This window comes from Nomascus leucogenys, chromosome 10 (genome assembly GCF_006542625.1).
Source record: "Nomascus leucogenys isolate Asia chromosome 10, Asia_NLE_v1, whole genome shotgun sequence".
Lineage (NCBI taxonomy): Eukaryota > Metazoa > Chordata > Mammalia > Primates > Hylobatidae > Nomascus > Nomascus leucogenys.
This window is the reverse complement of record NC_044390.1, coordinates 97,749,673-97,764,126: the sequence shown is the minus strand read 5'-3', so window position 1 is coordinate 97,764,126 and position 14,454 is coordinate 97,749,673. Positions and strand designations below refer to the sequence as shown.

Genomic DNA, 14,454 nt, shown 5'->3' with positions numbered 1-14,454 from the left:
GGTTACCGGCAAAGTCACACACCAATACATGGAGGTTATGCATTGGTTTGACCTAAAGGGTGGGATCTCTGGATGCAGGGGCTTACAAGTTGTAGGTATATGCAAAGATTTTCTTTTCTTTTTTTTTTTTTTTTTGAGACGGAGTTTTGCTCTTGTTGCCCAGGCTGGAGTGCAATGGCATGATCTCAGCTCACCACAACCTCCGCCTCCCGGGTTCAAGTGATTCTCCTGCCTCAGCCCCCCGAGAAGCTGGGATTACAGGCACGCACCACCATGCCCGGCTAATTTTGTATTTTTAGTAGAGATGAGGTTTCTCCATGTTAGTCAGGCTGGTCTCGAACTCCCAACCTCAGGTGATCTGCCCACCTCGGCCTCCCAAAGTGCTGGGATTACAGGTGTGAGCCACTGCACCCGGCCAGATTTTCTGATTCGTAGTTGGTTAGGAGGAAACTTTGTGTAAAAATTTAGGGTCAGCAGAAAAGAATGTTAGCTCTGGCTCATGAGTGTGACCTCCTCCAGGTCCCTCAGGAAGAAATTTAGAACACAGACTGGTGCTCAGAGCTCAGTCCTCGGCCCTCCTGTCTCTGAGGTCTAGGTGCAGGTGAATCCATTTTGGGGGTCTGGGTTTCTGAAAAACAACTCAGGGACAGATGCGATGATGCTTTAGCTTCTATAGGGAAGCAAACATCTCCTGACTCTAACTCCCTTGGCTGTTGTTTTAAGCTGCTATTACCTTCTTTTTTGTTTTTGGTTTTTTTGAGACGGAGTCTTGCTTTGTCACCTAGGCTGGAGTGCAGTGGTGCGATCTCAGCCCACTGCAACCTCCACCCCTGGGGTTCAAGAGAGTCTCCTGCCTCAGCCTCCCGAGTAGCTAGGATTACAGGTGTGCACCACCATGCCTTGCTAATTTTTGTATTTTTATTAGAGGCAGGGTTTCACCATGTTGGCTAAGCTGGCCTTGAATACTATTACCTTTTTGCTTCTCAAGTTGCTTATTTACTTCCCAGGGCCAGTTAGGTGCCTGGAATTCCCCGTGAAGGAACCCAAGATTTTCCTTTATTTCCATGCTGAGGGGAGGGGGCCCACAGGCCCCTTAAGATGGGTCCCCACTCTGCCTCATATGCACATGTCTGTCCCGTGAGAATCATGTAGGCTAAGGCTGGGCCTCTAGGCCAGGAGATGGGGAGCAGGTGCAGCTGGCAAACACCGATATGGCTCCTGGGCTGCTGGGCGTCCTCACCCACTGTCATGCCCATGGTGCCTGTGGGTTGTGGCTGCAGAGTCTGAACTGCTGGGTTCTCAGCCCTGGTTCAGGGACTCTGCGTGTGAATTGTGCGACCTGCAATAAATCATTCACCCCTGGAGATGGCTTTCTCTTGCTCTCTAGGAGGTGACATCGAAGATTTTTTCCAACTCTAGCTTTGTACAATTTTAAGTTTTAGATAGGGCTTCTCTTTTCCTGACAATGGGGTAAATTTAAAGCTCCCTATACCTCTAAGATGGGTTGTCATTCTTCTTGTGGAGATGCGTGTGCTTGCGACCTTGGATTGGGGCAAGAAAGCATCTGAAAACAGGACCTCGAGGAGGAAATGGGAGCAGAGGGTCATTAGGAGCTAGAGGAAACAAGCCCTTCTGCGGTAGTGAGGGAGGTGGCGGGGGAGGTGATGAGGGAGGTGGTGGGGGAGGTGATGAGGGAGGTGGTGATGGAGGTGATGGGGGAGGTGCCGGGGGAGGTGGCGGGGGAGGTGGCGGGGGAGGTGGCGGGGGAGGTGACGGGGGAGGTGACACGGGAGGTGGCGGGGGAGGTGACACGGGAGGTGGTGACGGAGGCGGCGGGGGAGGTGGTGAGGGAACCGGCTGCCACACCACAGATTTCAATGCTTGGGTGAAACGCAAAGCGTTGTTCCCTGGGTTTTTTCTTTCCTTCTTTAAAAGCTTGGGAGTGCAAACAAAGCTATTCAGTGATTTAGTAACTGAAAAGAGCTTTAATGAATCCATTTAGTTAGGCAAGGAAGACTAAACTGTAAAGACTTGGTTTCAGATTTCTGTTGGTAAGAAATCTTTCTATTCAAAGAAAGTGCATCTCCAAGTGGCTTAAATATAAAAAGGATGTGTAGGTTTAAATAACCTGAAAGTCCAGCGATAAGGAAGAGATCAGGCACGGTGTGATCCAGAGACTTAATGTCATCAGCAAGGACTTTGTTTCTTCTCATCCTTCTCTCTGCTCTTTGGGCTAACACAGACTCCTCTTGTAGCCACAAATTGGCTTTGACGTTGTCCCCCAGGCTTTGTGCTTGCTCCAGTGGGAGAGGGCATGACTTTCTCCAGTCCTGCAGTTCACTTTGGACTGGCTTGAGTTCTCTGCCCATCCTGTGTCCTGACTGTAGGCGTGGAAGGTGCTGGCTGGTTAACCCGACATCACATCCAGCCGGTGCTGGGAAGAGCAGCGTGAACTCCAGGGGCCTGGAGGGAGTGACTCCAATGTCTGTAGCATACGCAATTCAATTCTGGTTTATTTTCTCCTCTGGATAATAGAAGTTGGTTTTGGGGGAGTGGTGTGCTGGTAAAAGCTGTGATTTGTAGAGAGCAGCCTGGCCAGCATGGTGAAACCTGTCTCTATTAAAAATACAAAAATTTGGCCGGGCGCGGTGGCTCACGCTTGTAATCCCAGCACTTTGGGAGGCCGAGGCGGGCGGATCACGAGGTCAGGAGGTCGAGACCACAGTGAAACCCCGTCTCTACTAAAAATATAAAAAAATTAGCCAGGCGTGGTGGCGGGCGCCTGTAGTCCCAGCTACTCGGAGAGGCTGAGGCAGGAGAATGGCGTGAACCCGGGAGGCAGAGCTTGCAGTGAGCCAAGATCGTGCCACTGCACTCCAGCCTGGGCGACAGAGCGAGACTCTGTCTCAAAAAAAAAAAAAAAAAATACAAAAATTTGCCAGGCGTGGTGGACACACTGTAGTCCTAGCTACTTGGGGGGCTGAGGCAGGAGACTCTCTTGAACCTGGGAGGTGGACAGAGGCTACAGTGAGCCAAGATTGCACCACTGCACTCCAGTCCGGGCAACAGAGTGAGACTCTCAAAAAAAAAAAAAAAAGTTCTGATTTGTAGTCTTTGCCTATTTCTGTGGTGTAAACACTCCAACCACAACTGATTTCAAACTACCTGTGACTTAACGGGTTCACAGTGTTGCTGAGTATTTCACAGTTTGAGAGACTAGGCGCTGGCTCCCAGACACAACTGGGAGAATGTCCTTGGTCATTGCCGCTGGCAGGTGCTGGTTAAGGGGCCTGTGTGGGGAAACCCAGTGGGCCACAGCCCTTGGAGTCAGTCAGCATGTGAAGTCAGCCCGAGCTGTTGGGTGCTTCGCCCAGTGTCTCTGTGCCACGTTCGCAGCCCGGAGGATGATTTCAGACACACCGAAGTAACGCAGTGGTTGTGGCCATATGCTCCCGAGGGCTCAGGGTCTCTGTCCTGTGGCTTTTCCGATGTCACTCGCTAGCCTTGCTGCCCCTGAAGTCTGACGGTGATTAGGATCACTTGGTTTTAAAATGTCTCCCATAATTCCTGGGCTTTATACGCAGACACTGGGCTTAGATACAGGTGTGCTCCCTTGCACAAATTAATTTGCACTTGATGATAAGGCTCCTTGAAGTAAGGATACTTTTAATCTTCCCATCCCATTTATATAGATTCTTTGTAATGGTTAATCTTCCTAGACTGGATAATGAATTCAGCCACAGGTAGAGTCCAGATCGATGTGCGATTGTATTTTAAATGCAGCACGTGTCTCGGGGCTGGATCTTACGGTGCTCTTAACCAAGGTGACACGTGTCTGCCCTAATGGATTAAGCACTGAGCGGCCCGTGAAAGCTAATTTGTCTAAAACCACAGGGCAGGACGTGGTGTGTTTCCTCGCAGCACTCTGTCTGCCTTCCAGTCTTGTAGCAAGTGTGTGTGTGTGAGTGAGTTCGAGGCCTTGTTACACAGTCTTTCTGGGTGAGTTCGAGGCCTTGTTAGGGAGTCTGCCTCTCCACCTCCTTTCCTTCGTCTCAATGGGAGAGGCTACAAGCCCCTGAATCCACAGTCTAGCTTTTCTGCCAGTGAGAGCGGAATCCTTCACGTCCATCAGACTGTTGGTGAGCACTGTTTTGGGAGGGTGGCTGCCTGGGCTCCAGCTCCTGCCTCAGGGCCTTTGCACATGCTGTGCCAGCTGCCTGAGGTCTCTCTCTCTCTCTGTCTCTGTCCCAGCATGGCTGCCTCCTCTTCACTGCTTTAGGCTTTGCTCAGAGGACACCTTCTCAGGGGGGGCCCACCTTGACCACACTCTCTAAAATCGCTGCCCCTCGCAGACCCCACTGCTTGCTCTCTGGTTTCCTTGTTCTGTTTCGCTCTCATGAGCTGAAACTGGCTGTTGTTTGTTTGCGTGTTTCTTGCCTCTGTTGCTCTGTGGGCATGTCCGCTCCTCTGGGGCAGGACCTTACCCTTGCCCCGTGTTATTCACTGACGCATGTCCTGCGGTGTTCAATAAATGTGAGTGGAGGGGCGTGGAGCAGTGGTCCCCACCTCCACAGAGTGCGGCCTGGGTGGGCTTTCTTTCCCTCCGCATGTATAGAATTTGTTTTCTTATCTGTAAAGCGGGGGACCTGTTCCTGACCTAGTGATTTCTGTAGGCACCAGCTCTCCCGTCCCCGGTCCCATGGGGGGCCTGTCTGTGGCCCAGTCATTTCTGTAGGGACCGGCTTTCATCTCTGTGCTTCCATGGTCCTGGTCCTCAGGAGGTTTGGGCTCCGCCTTCCTGCCCTTCATCCTCTTCTGCTGGTCGCTTGTGGGGCTCACCTCTCCCTGACACAGGAGACACACGCTCCACACATATCATGGGACCTGCCGATGGGAGCTGGGAGCTGCTGCTGTGGCCCGTGCACCCGGGGCCAGGGCGAGTGTGAGCTCCCCGCATTCCACAGCTAGGAGGCCTACATGTCTCTGTGCAGCGGGGAAGTCTCGCCGGGGCTTAGCTCTCCTCTTAAAATGAAAGGTTGGCACAGGTTGGCAGGTGGCTGTTGCAGGGTCTTCGTTTAAGGACAGCCAGCTGAGCCAGGACCCCTGAGGCAGCTGTTGGAGAACCATTGCCGTTTAGAGAGCCAGGGATTTGGAATGTGTCCGGTCCAAGACTCAAACTCAAGAGCAGGTGGGGATATAAATTCATGCCATTCTGGGGAAAGAATTGATGGCACTCCACGGAGGGAAGCTGGTTCCTTCCTTCTAGCCCCTCTCTCAGTGAGTGGCAGTGTGGCCTGGCCGAGAGGGCACGTGTCCCGTTCAGAGCCAGCCTGGTTCAGATCATGGTGCTGTGACCTGCTGGTGTGAGCTTCAATGCGTAGCCTAGTTTTCTTATCCCCAAAGTGGAGATAATGATGGGACTTGACTTATTAGGTTGTTGCTATCAGGATTAAATGAGTGAATTTAAGCAAAACATCGTGGACAGTGCCTGGTGCTTAGAAGAGGATAGATGCATGTTAGTTGATGTGGGTTGTCGAAGTAATAAAGGTTATTATGCCTAGTGGGATAGTCTGACTTATAAGACTAAACCCAGGCTGGGCATGGTGGCTCACGCCTGTAATCCCAACACTTTAGGAGGCCAAGGCGGGCGGATCACCTGAGATCAGGAGTTCAAGACCAGCCTGGCCAACATGGCGAAACCCCATCTCTACTAAAAATACAAAAATTTGCTGGGTGTGGTGGCATGTGCCTGTAATCCCAGCTACTCAGGAGGCTGAGGCAGGAGAATCACTTGAACCCAGGAGGTAGAGGTTGCAGTGAGCCGAGATTGCGCCATTGCACTCTAGCCTGGGTGATGAAGCAAAACTCCATCTCAAAAAAAAAAAAAAAAAAAAAACAAACAAAAAACTAAACCCAGAGTCCCAGCCAGAGCCAGGGCCTCTCCCTAGAGTGTGGGGCATCATCTGGGGTGTCCTGGAGGGGAAGCCATTTTCTTTTTCTGGTCTGCCTTTGATTCCCACACCCCGTCCCCTGAGCCCCGAGTACCAATGCAAAGATTTTTCAGGCTCTTGGGGCAGGAGGCTGGGGGTACAGAGGTTAGAAACATGGCTTTAGCACCCGAGACATGGATTTGACTCTGGGCTCTGCTATTTACAAATTGCGTGACCTTAGACAGAGCATTCGACCTCTGGTTGCCTCAGTTTTCTCATCTGTACAATGGGGATAGTGGCTTATCTATAGAGTCAGGGTGGGGATTAATGACGTACAGCACTGAGATATGACCCCATCCTCAGATGGCCCTGGTGAGCTGTCATTGTCACCTGTGGCTTTGAGGGGCCCACCCTGGTGCAGCCACGCTTGGCACCCCTTGCCGTGTTGACCACTCTGGTTTACTCTCCAGCCATGCATAAGGGGTATGAGATGCCCTGAGGCTGACTCATTTTCCCAGAGTGCTCTCAGCACGGCCACCTCTTCCTTCCCCAGGAGTCCAGGAACAATATAGGCGCAGTTTGTTTTTCTGTTTTGCATGGCAGTTAATTCCCAGGCACTAATGAGGGGCTCTCTGCCCATGAGGCTGATTAGCAGAGAAGAATTGATGGCGGCAATTATGACGCAGAAGAAAGGCAAGGAGCTGCAGTCACGATCCTAAATCCAGCCCATGATGCCGGGCTGAGTGTCCGACAGTCACCATCCTAAATCCAGCCTGTGATGCCGGGCTGACTGTCTGGCAGTCACCATCCTAAATCCAGCCTGTGACGCCGGGCTGAGTGTCCAGCATGCCACCGTGAAATGAAGGCTTCCTCCAGCCTTGGGTGACTTGGCCCTCGCAGTGCAGTCAGGGCTCGTGATTTAGCTTTCTGTCCTTGGAATGGCAAACAGAAGAGGACTTGGGACCATCTGACCCTTCCGTGATCTCGTAATTATGACGGCATGCCTTCCAGTGGCTGCGAGTAGGGCACTGCGCTGGCGTTCCAAGGCACGCGTTAGAATCAGTTAAAATGATGGCAAGACCGCGGTTTCTCCTGCCCATCCACAGAAACAGCGCTGAGTGCGGGGATGGCTGTGACGCTGACATTAGTTAGCTTTAATAGGGCCATGTCTGCCCTTTCTTTGGTTGATGGCGTTCCCAGTAGTTTCCTAGGATTGAAGTTATCAATTTAATGTTTCCAAAGGCCCACTTAGGCTTTTCTTTCATATCTGAAAAGAGAATAATTTTTCCTTTGTAAACCTTGGTGGCCCAGAGCGGCTGCCTCTCTCCCCTTGGTCTGTGTTGATCCTCTAACTTAGGGGGTGGCACAGGAGGGCCCAGAGGTGAAGCCAGTGGCTGCGTGTGGTCCCTGGGGCCAGATGCCAACGTCCAAATCCCCATGCCTTGTCTTTCGAGCTGTAGGACCAGAAGGCGCCTGAAGCCCTCTGGGCCGTGGTGTCTCCCTCGTAACACACGTAGGTCATCACAGTGCCTACCTCACGGGCTCTTTCGAAGCCTCAGTGAGCACTTTGAGTAAGATGCTATGAACCTTGCTTAGCACAAAGTGAGCTCTCAAAAGGTTGGCTGCGGCCACGGACACGAATAGTGTTAATAATTAGCATTAAAACGGAAAATGAAATTCTGGACATAACTTTATTTTAGAAAATGGCACGATACACTGAACTTTGGTTTGAAAATAAAGAAATAATTGGGCTGAAGATAAGCTTAATCTATGATGGAAGGTTCCATACATAATTGTTCCGGGGCTTTTAGTGGGAGCAAAATTAATTTTCGTGTAAGATGATTAAGCTGATGAAATTGCTCTTGAGCGGTAAGTGTGTTTAATTAAATGCAAGGCATGAGCTCAGGTACACATTGTTCCCGGGGAGTGTCCTGTTCTCTGAGCTGTTTCCTTGAGCAGCAAGGGTGGTTCTAGGCGGTGTGTTTGTTCCGCATCTTCCTCGGTGGCTGAAATGTCTGTGTTTGAGAATAACATCGTGAGATGCCCATTGTTCTGGGGCGGAGTGTACAGGCATGACCTGTGGAGTCTGCAATAATTCCAACCAACTAGAACTGACTAGAAAGCTAGCCAGGTCTCCACAGGGTGAGACTTCCTGGAACAGAAACGCCAGGAAGCTGAGGGCTCCCGCACACGTCAGGAATTTATGGAGTCATCAAGCGTCTTAAGCTCTCTGGAATTATTTTATTGATTTATATCTCTGGAGAATGGAGCAGCCTGACTACGTTTCCTGAGGGAGGTTTTAATTTCGGCTTTCGGTTTTTCACTTGTTAATGTTCTGTCATTTGTAGCTAAGTAGAGACACAAGAAATAAAATATTTCATTCAACAAAATAGTTAGGGTGCGGGTCCCATGAGCCAGGTGCCATTCGGGGTGGAAGTATAGCAGGGGACACGGTAGTCCCAGCCCCCGAGCTGCCTGAACTCATCTGAATGAGCCCAGCCAGCTGACCAGGAGGAAATCCACTGACCCGGAATGGTGTAGATGCTTGCTGTGTACAAAAGGACAGCAATTAAAAGGGTGAGGTACTTTTTTGGTCAGTTTTGAAAAAAATTTAATAGTTGTTTTTTGTTTTTTTTTTTTTTGAGGCAGGGTCTTGTTCTATTAGGCTGGAGTGCCTTGGCCTCCCAGAGTGCTGGGATTATAGGTGTCAGCCACTGCATCTGGCCAATAGATTTTTTTTTTTTTTTAAGATGCAGTTTTGCTCTTATTGCCCAGGCTGGAATGCAATGGTGTGATCTCGGCTCAATGCAACTTCTGCCTCCCGGGTTCAAACGATTCTCCTGCCTCAGCCTCCTGAGTAGCTGGGATTGCAGGTGCCTGCCACCATGCCCAGCTAACTTTTGTATTTTTAGTAGAGACAGGGTTTCACTATGTTGGCCAGGCTGGTCTCGAACTCCTGACCTCAGGTGATCGACCCGCCTCGGCCTCCCAAAGTGCTGGGATTACAGGCGTGAGCCGCTGTGCCCGGCCAGACTTTTGTTAAAAGAGCAGTTTTAGGTTTACAGAAAAACTGATCAAAGAGTACAGGGAGTTCCCAAGCACCCCCTCTTCCTGACCCCACAGTTTCCCCTATTATTAGTATGGTACATTTGTTTCAGTTGATCCAGTGTTGATATTGTATTATTAACTAGAGCCCATAGTTTACATTAGGGTTTACTCCTTGTCTCGTGCATTCTATGGCTTTTGACAAATGTGTCTCTGTCATAGCATCAGACACAGTAGTTCCACTTCCCTAAAAATCCCTCCTGTTCTACCTGTTTTTCCCTTCCTGCCGCTCACCCCTGGCAACCACTGATTTTTTTTAACTATCTCCATAGTTTTGCCTTTTCTGCAATGTACTATAGTTCAGTGGTCTCCAACCTTTTTGGCACCAGGGATCAGTTTCATAGAAGACAATGGATGGGGAGGGGAAAAGGTTTCAGGACGAAACCTCAGATCATCAGGCATTAGATACTCATGAGGAGCACGCAGCCCAGATCCCTCGCATGCGTAGTTCACAGTAGGGTTCACATTCCTATGAGAATCTAATGCCTGATGATCTGACAGGAGGCGGAGCTCAGGCAGTCACTCGCTCACCCACCATTCACCTCCTGCTGTGCAGCCCGGTTCCTAACAGGCCACCCTTACCGGCCCGCAGCTCAGAACTTCGGGACCCCAACAGAGTTGGAATCATACAGTTTATAGGCTTTTCAGACTGGCTTCTTTCACTTAGTGATGTGCAATGAAGGCTCCTCTATGTCTCTTTGTGGCTTGATAACTTATTTTTTTAAAGTGTTGAGTTATTCTAGTATCTGGATATATCATTCTTTCGCCTATGAAATACATCTTGGTTGCTTATGGGAGTAATTCTAAGCTGAACCTAATCGGTGTCTATTCCCAAACAGGGTGGCTTTAATGTGTGTCCATCTGGGGAGATCCTGGAGAAATCAAGAAGGCCAGACATTTGCGATTTCTGTGCTCTGGGCACCAATTTCATGACTCACAAGTTATTCATCCATTGCTATCTCATTCTAGCAACTAGATGCTGGTGAAGTCACTACACCAAAGCAGCTGGGGCTGGGTTCAGAGGATGTTAGAACCCACGGTCATGAAGTTTGCATTCCAAGAAGCCTGATTTTCTCAACTGTCCACACGGTCAATGCCAAAACATTGGCCAAAGTCCTCAAATAACTTATTTACCAACCAGAATATTATCTTCTTAATAACGAAAGTCAGTAAAGCTGGCAGGACCCAGGGAATCTGCTCATCCCTCCTCTCCTTTCCCACGAGCTGTACAGGAAGGTACCCCAAGCCAGGCCTGAAGGTTTCTGGATAAACAACAAATGGGAAAGAGGACATTGTTGCCAGAAGGACATTTACACCAGGACATTGCAGCTCCACCTCATTCTGTTAGGCATCAGGGTTGGTTCTAACCAAGTCCCACAAACCCCTTTGCTCCCGGCAGACAGTGCAGGAGATACATCGATCAATTCTTTATTTTCATTAATTTTAAGATTCCGTAACTGTGGCCCGAAGCTTTGGTTCTAAGCACGTTACTCTTATTATATGTTCCCAGGGTTGGTTTACATTGCTTTCATTTTAATGGGGGCTGCTTCTTGAACTCACTAATTGCATGACTAATTACACTAAAGCATTGTGGATCCTCCAGTCCGACGTGCTGTCTCAGGCACGCATTATTCATTCATTCACTCAACATGTGTCGATCCAGTGTTTCCTGCGTTCCAGGCACTGCTCTAGGCTGGGAGGGGCCCCGTGGGCTGTGAGACCAACAAGAGCTCTACTCCCAGGGGCCTCCCATTCTACCGGGGCAACTGGTGATAAGCATTTTAAATGGTGATGGGATAGGGAGATGTGGTGGGGCTTTAGCCTCTGCTGAGAGGTGATCTGAGGACAGGATGAGGCAGCAGAGACAGGAAAACAGGATGCAGCTCCCCAGAACATCTCAGTGCAAAGATTCAATGGCTATGGAGTGTGGAATTTTCTGTAGATACTGCTATGAACACTTTCCCATTTTAACATTCAAATGCAACCTGGAGCCAAAGAGATGGTACTGAATAGGCATGGCGTACACACGTTCATGATTCTCTGCTGTTCTGTATCCAGAACAAGGCAACAAGACACCATCCCCAAGACATTACTAGGTGTGTATTGGTTTGGGTTTGGTTTTTACTAAAAGTGGCAGAAAACCTAATTACACTGACTTAGTCCTAAAAGGGAATGTGTTGAAACACAACTGAAAAACCCAGCTGTAGGTATTCCGCTTCTGTTACAGCTTGATCCAGGGGCTCCAGTAATGCTGTCAGGACTTGGTGTCTCCTCATAGCTCAGCGCTGCTCTCTGCTGTACTGACTCCACACCCAAACTCCCTGTAATGCCAGGCTGACATTCCTACCTTGCTGGGCTCACGTCATGGGGCTGGCTGATGGTTTAGTGTTCACTCATTTCCCCATCCGTTCATTTCTTCAATAGTGTGTGAGTATCTGGCATATACCCAACACTGGGCTAAGAGCTATGTGGTTGTTACCTCATCTAGTCTATTTAAGAAGCCCTTGGATTAGGGGATACTATTATACCTACTTCACAGCTGAGTCAATTGAGGTTCAGTGAGGTCTAATGAGCGTTCAAGGTGATTCAGCTGGTAAAAAGCAAAGCTGGGGTCCTCACACCTGCCCAGAACCAGCTGGTAAATAAGATCCATACAACCGCCAATCTCCACTTGGTTCTAGCTTTGTGAGGACCACCAATAGGTAGTTAGGAAATTAGGAATCTGCGTGGTGCTCAAGAGCACTGGTAGAGAGGGAAGATGACATGAGAACGCAGATGAAAGGTCTTAGAGGGAGGGCTTCCTGGGTGAAGTGACATCTGCCTGAAAGACAATAGAGCCAGCCATGTCGGGACAAGGAGTGTAGACCAGCCTCGCTGGGGGATAGCAAGTGTGAGGTCTGACCAAGGGAGGCCAAAGACTCCATTTGAGGTCTTCGAAGGACTAGTTCATCATAAAGTGTGGAAAGGGAGGGTGGTGGCAAGAGATGAACCTTGAGGGCTTAGCGTAACCAGGTCACGAGTGGCATGGTAACCTTCACTCAGAGGCTGGAAGGCAGAGGGGCTTTAGCAGGGGAGGGACATAGATTTCTGTTTTGCAAGTGTGGAGAAGACAGTAGGGGGTGGTGGAGTGGATGTAGGGGGCCCCGGTAGGAGAATGCAGGGGAGTGAAGTCAGAAGCTGGAATGTAGAGCGGGGAAGGGTTGGAAGGACGCTAAGATGTGTGGGCATTCATCAGGCCCCTTTCAGATGTTAGGTGGGACTGCACCCCTGGGCCCCATCTTTCCACCTGGGCCTGTGCATTATGCATGGAAACAGTAGCAGTTGCCACAACGAGATAGCATTGGATGAATAACTTGTGAGTTACGAGTTGGTGTCCAGAGCACAGAAATCGCCAGTGTCTTGGGGTGTAGCTCTCAACGCCAGCAGTATCCCGTCGAGCTGCTTCTTCCCGCTGATGTGCAGTGACCCAGGTGGTGGCCATTCTGTCAGCCTGGGTCCCAGGTGGGGATGATTTGGAGCAGAGCTACAGACACAGGGCAGGTGCCGCCAATGCACCCAGGTGATCTTAAGCCACTGCAATCAGAATTATTTGTAACCACAGCAGAGTCCAGCCTATCCTCACTGCAACATATGGGAAGGCAACAGAGAGGTTGAAGACTCACTCATTCGGCATCTCAGCAAGTGTTTCAGTGGCTCCTTTGGCCGGCTGCTCTCCTGGGTGCTTAGAATACGATAAGCAGGGTCCCTCCCCTCCTGGAGCTGACTGTCTAATGGGGACAGAGGTAGGTCCAGGCACGGGCCCGCCTGGCTTGTGGTTTTTCTACAGCAGTAACCAGCAGCCCATGCAGTGGATGTGGAGAAAATGAGCTGCTGAGCTTCCTGAGGCTGGAACAAAGCAATCTGATGAAAGGCACGTCCTTAACTCTCTAGAAGCCCTGGAAGGAGAACGGAGAGGGGATGGGCTCCATCCTGCCTGGTCCCCTGGGGCAGGGGGAGCTGGGCTCTGTCACCTGGCTAGGGTCTTCTCATCTCTGAATCTCAGCTCCCTTTTTTTTTGCACGCTCTGGATTCTGTGACTTTCATTAATGTGCTGGAGACTCTGTTGTTATTGGAAACAGAAAATGATTTGTTTACAGGTAGAGTCAGCCGGGTGCGGTGGCTCAGGCCTGTAATCCCAGCATTTTGGGAAGCTGCAGCGGGTGGCTTACTTGAGCTCAGCTGTTTGAGATGAGCCTGGGTGACATAGCGAGATCCCATCTCTACAAAAAATTTTTTTTTTTTAATTAGCCAGGCATGGTGGTGAGCACCGGTAGCCTCAGCTACTTGGGAGGCTGAGGTGGGAGGATAGCTTGAAGCTGGGAGGTAGAGGCTGCAGTGAGCTGAGATGGTGCCACTGCACTTCAGCCCAGGTGACAGAATGAGACCTTGTCTAAAAAAAAAGTCATCTTTAAAGAGAGGCAGGTTTCTTTGGATTGGATGATGTGACCTGCTGGACCAAAGGCAACATATGGCTTGTGATGTGAGATGGACCAGGGCTCAAAGACCCCCAGTCAGAGACTTTGGGTGTGATTGTTAACCTGCCTGAGGCTGATTGTTCATTTGCTCTAAGGGCTTTGATGAGGAGCACGTGAGACAGGGCGTAGAAAACATTAAACCTGGGCACTCCTGGTGCAGGTGAGCTTTTCCTCCCTCTTCCTCACTCCACGTTTCTTGCTTCAGGTTCCTTCCCAACACGTCTGTCTCCTCTCTTTCCACGTATACAGCTCAAGAGAACAGGTGGCATTTCCCGCCTCCCCGTCTCCGCTCCCAAGGATATGTAATTCTGTGTCATGCATTTCCAGGAGAGTTGATCTGGGGTGGGAGATTCAGGGGGAAGAGAGCGACTGAGGAAAGGAAGGTGGTGTCTTGTGACACGGCTCATTGTGGAAGGACAGGTTCCCAGTGGCTCTGAACGCTGGGTGCTTTTCCCCCCTGTGACTCATTATGACAGGCGTGCTGTGTGCCAACGGCTCCCATTCGCAGATTGAATTACCATCCTATTCAGCTGACACAAAGCAGTTCCTGGCCGGCTTGGGCAGCCCATGAATAAGTAAATAGCCTTCCAGCCTGGTGCCGAGCACAAACATCCGAGGCTCAGAGAGGCTGGCGTCCACGGGGACGGGAAGGGGGGCTGGCTGGGAGGCCTGGACCAGTCTGTCTGGTCCACTAGACCACTGATCTCCGGTGCCTTGTAAGTACCTGCTTTTGGGGCTGGGGAAAGAGCCCTGTGGGTTAATGAGCTACAGCTTAGACACAGACGGGAAATCGATCTCTTTCTAGGCTGCGGGCTGTAGAGCAAGGGCTGTTTTTCTGGGCTGAGAGGTGGGAAGAGGCATTTCCAGCCTCGGGGGGTTGTGATAACCCCGGGTTTCTAAACCTT

The 14,454-nt window shown here is 50.3% G+C and overlaps 1 protein-coding gene across 12 annotated transcripts in view; it reads left to right on the top strand.

Moving 5' to 3' along the window:
* Nucleotides 1–14,454, top strand: part of RIMBP2 (RIMS binding protein 2) — a 322,878-nt gene that overhangs the window by 67,740 nt on the left and 240,684 nt on the right. For 3 of the 12 annotated variants that reach the window (XM_030821684.1, XM_030821689.1, XM_030821680.1), the window contains exon 1: nucleotides 14,103–14,265. The exons of the other annotated variants lie outside the window; for them this stretch is intronic. The gene's annotated coding sequence lies outside the window, so the exon portion shown is untranslated. Of the gene's footprint in view, nucleotides 1–14,102; nucleotides 14,266–14,454 lie in introns of those variants that run through there. 12 annotated transcript variants of the gene reach the window in all.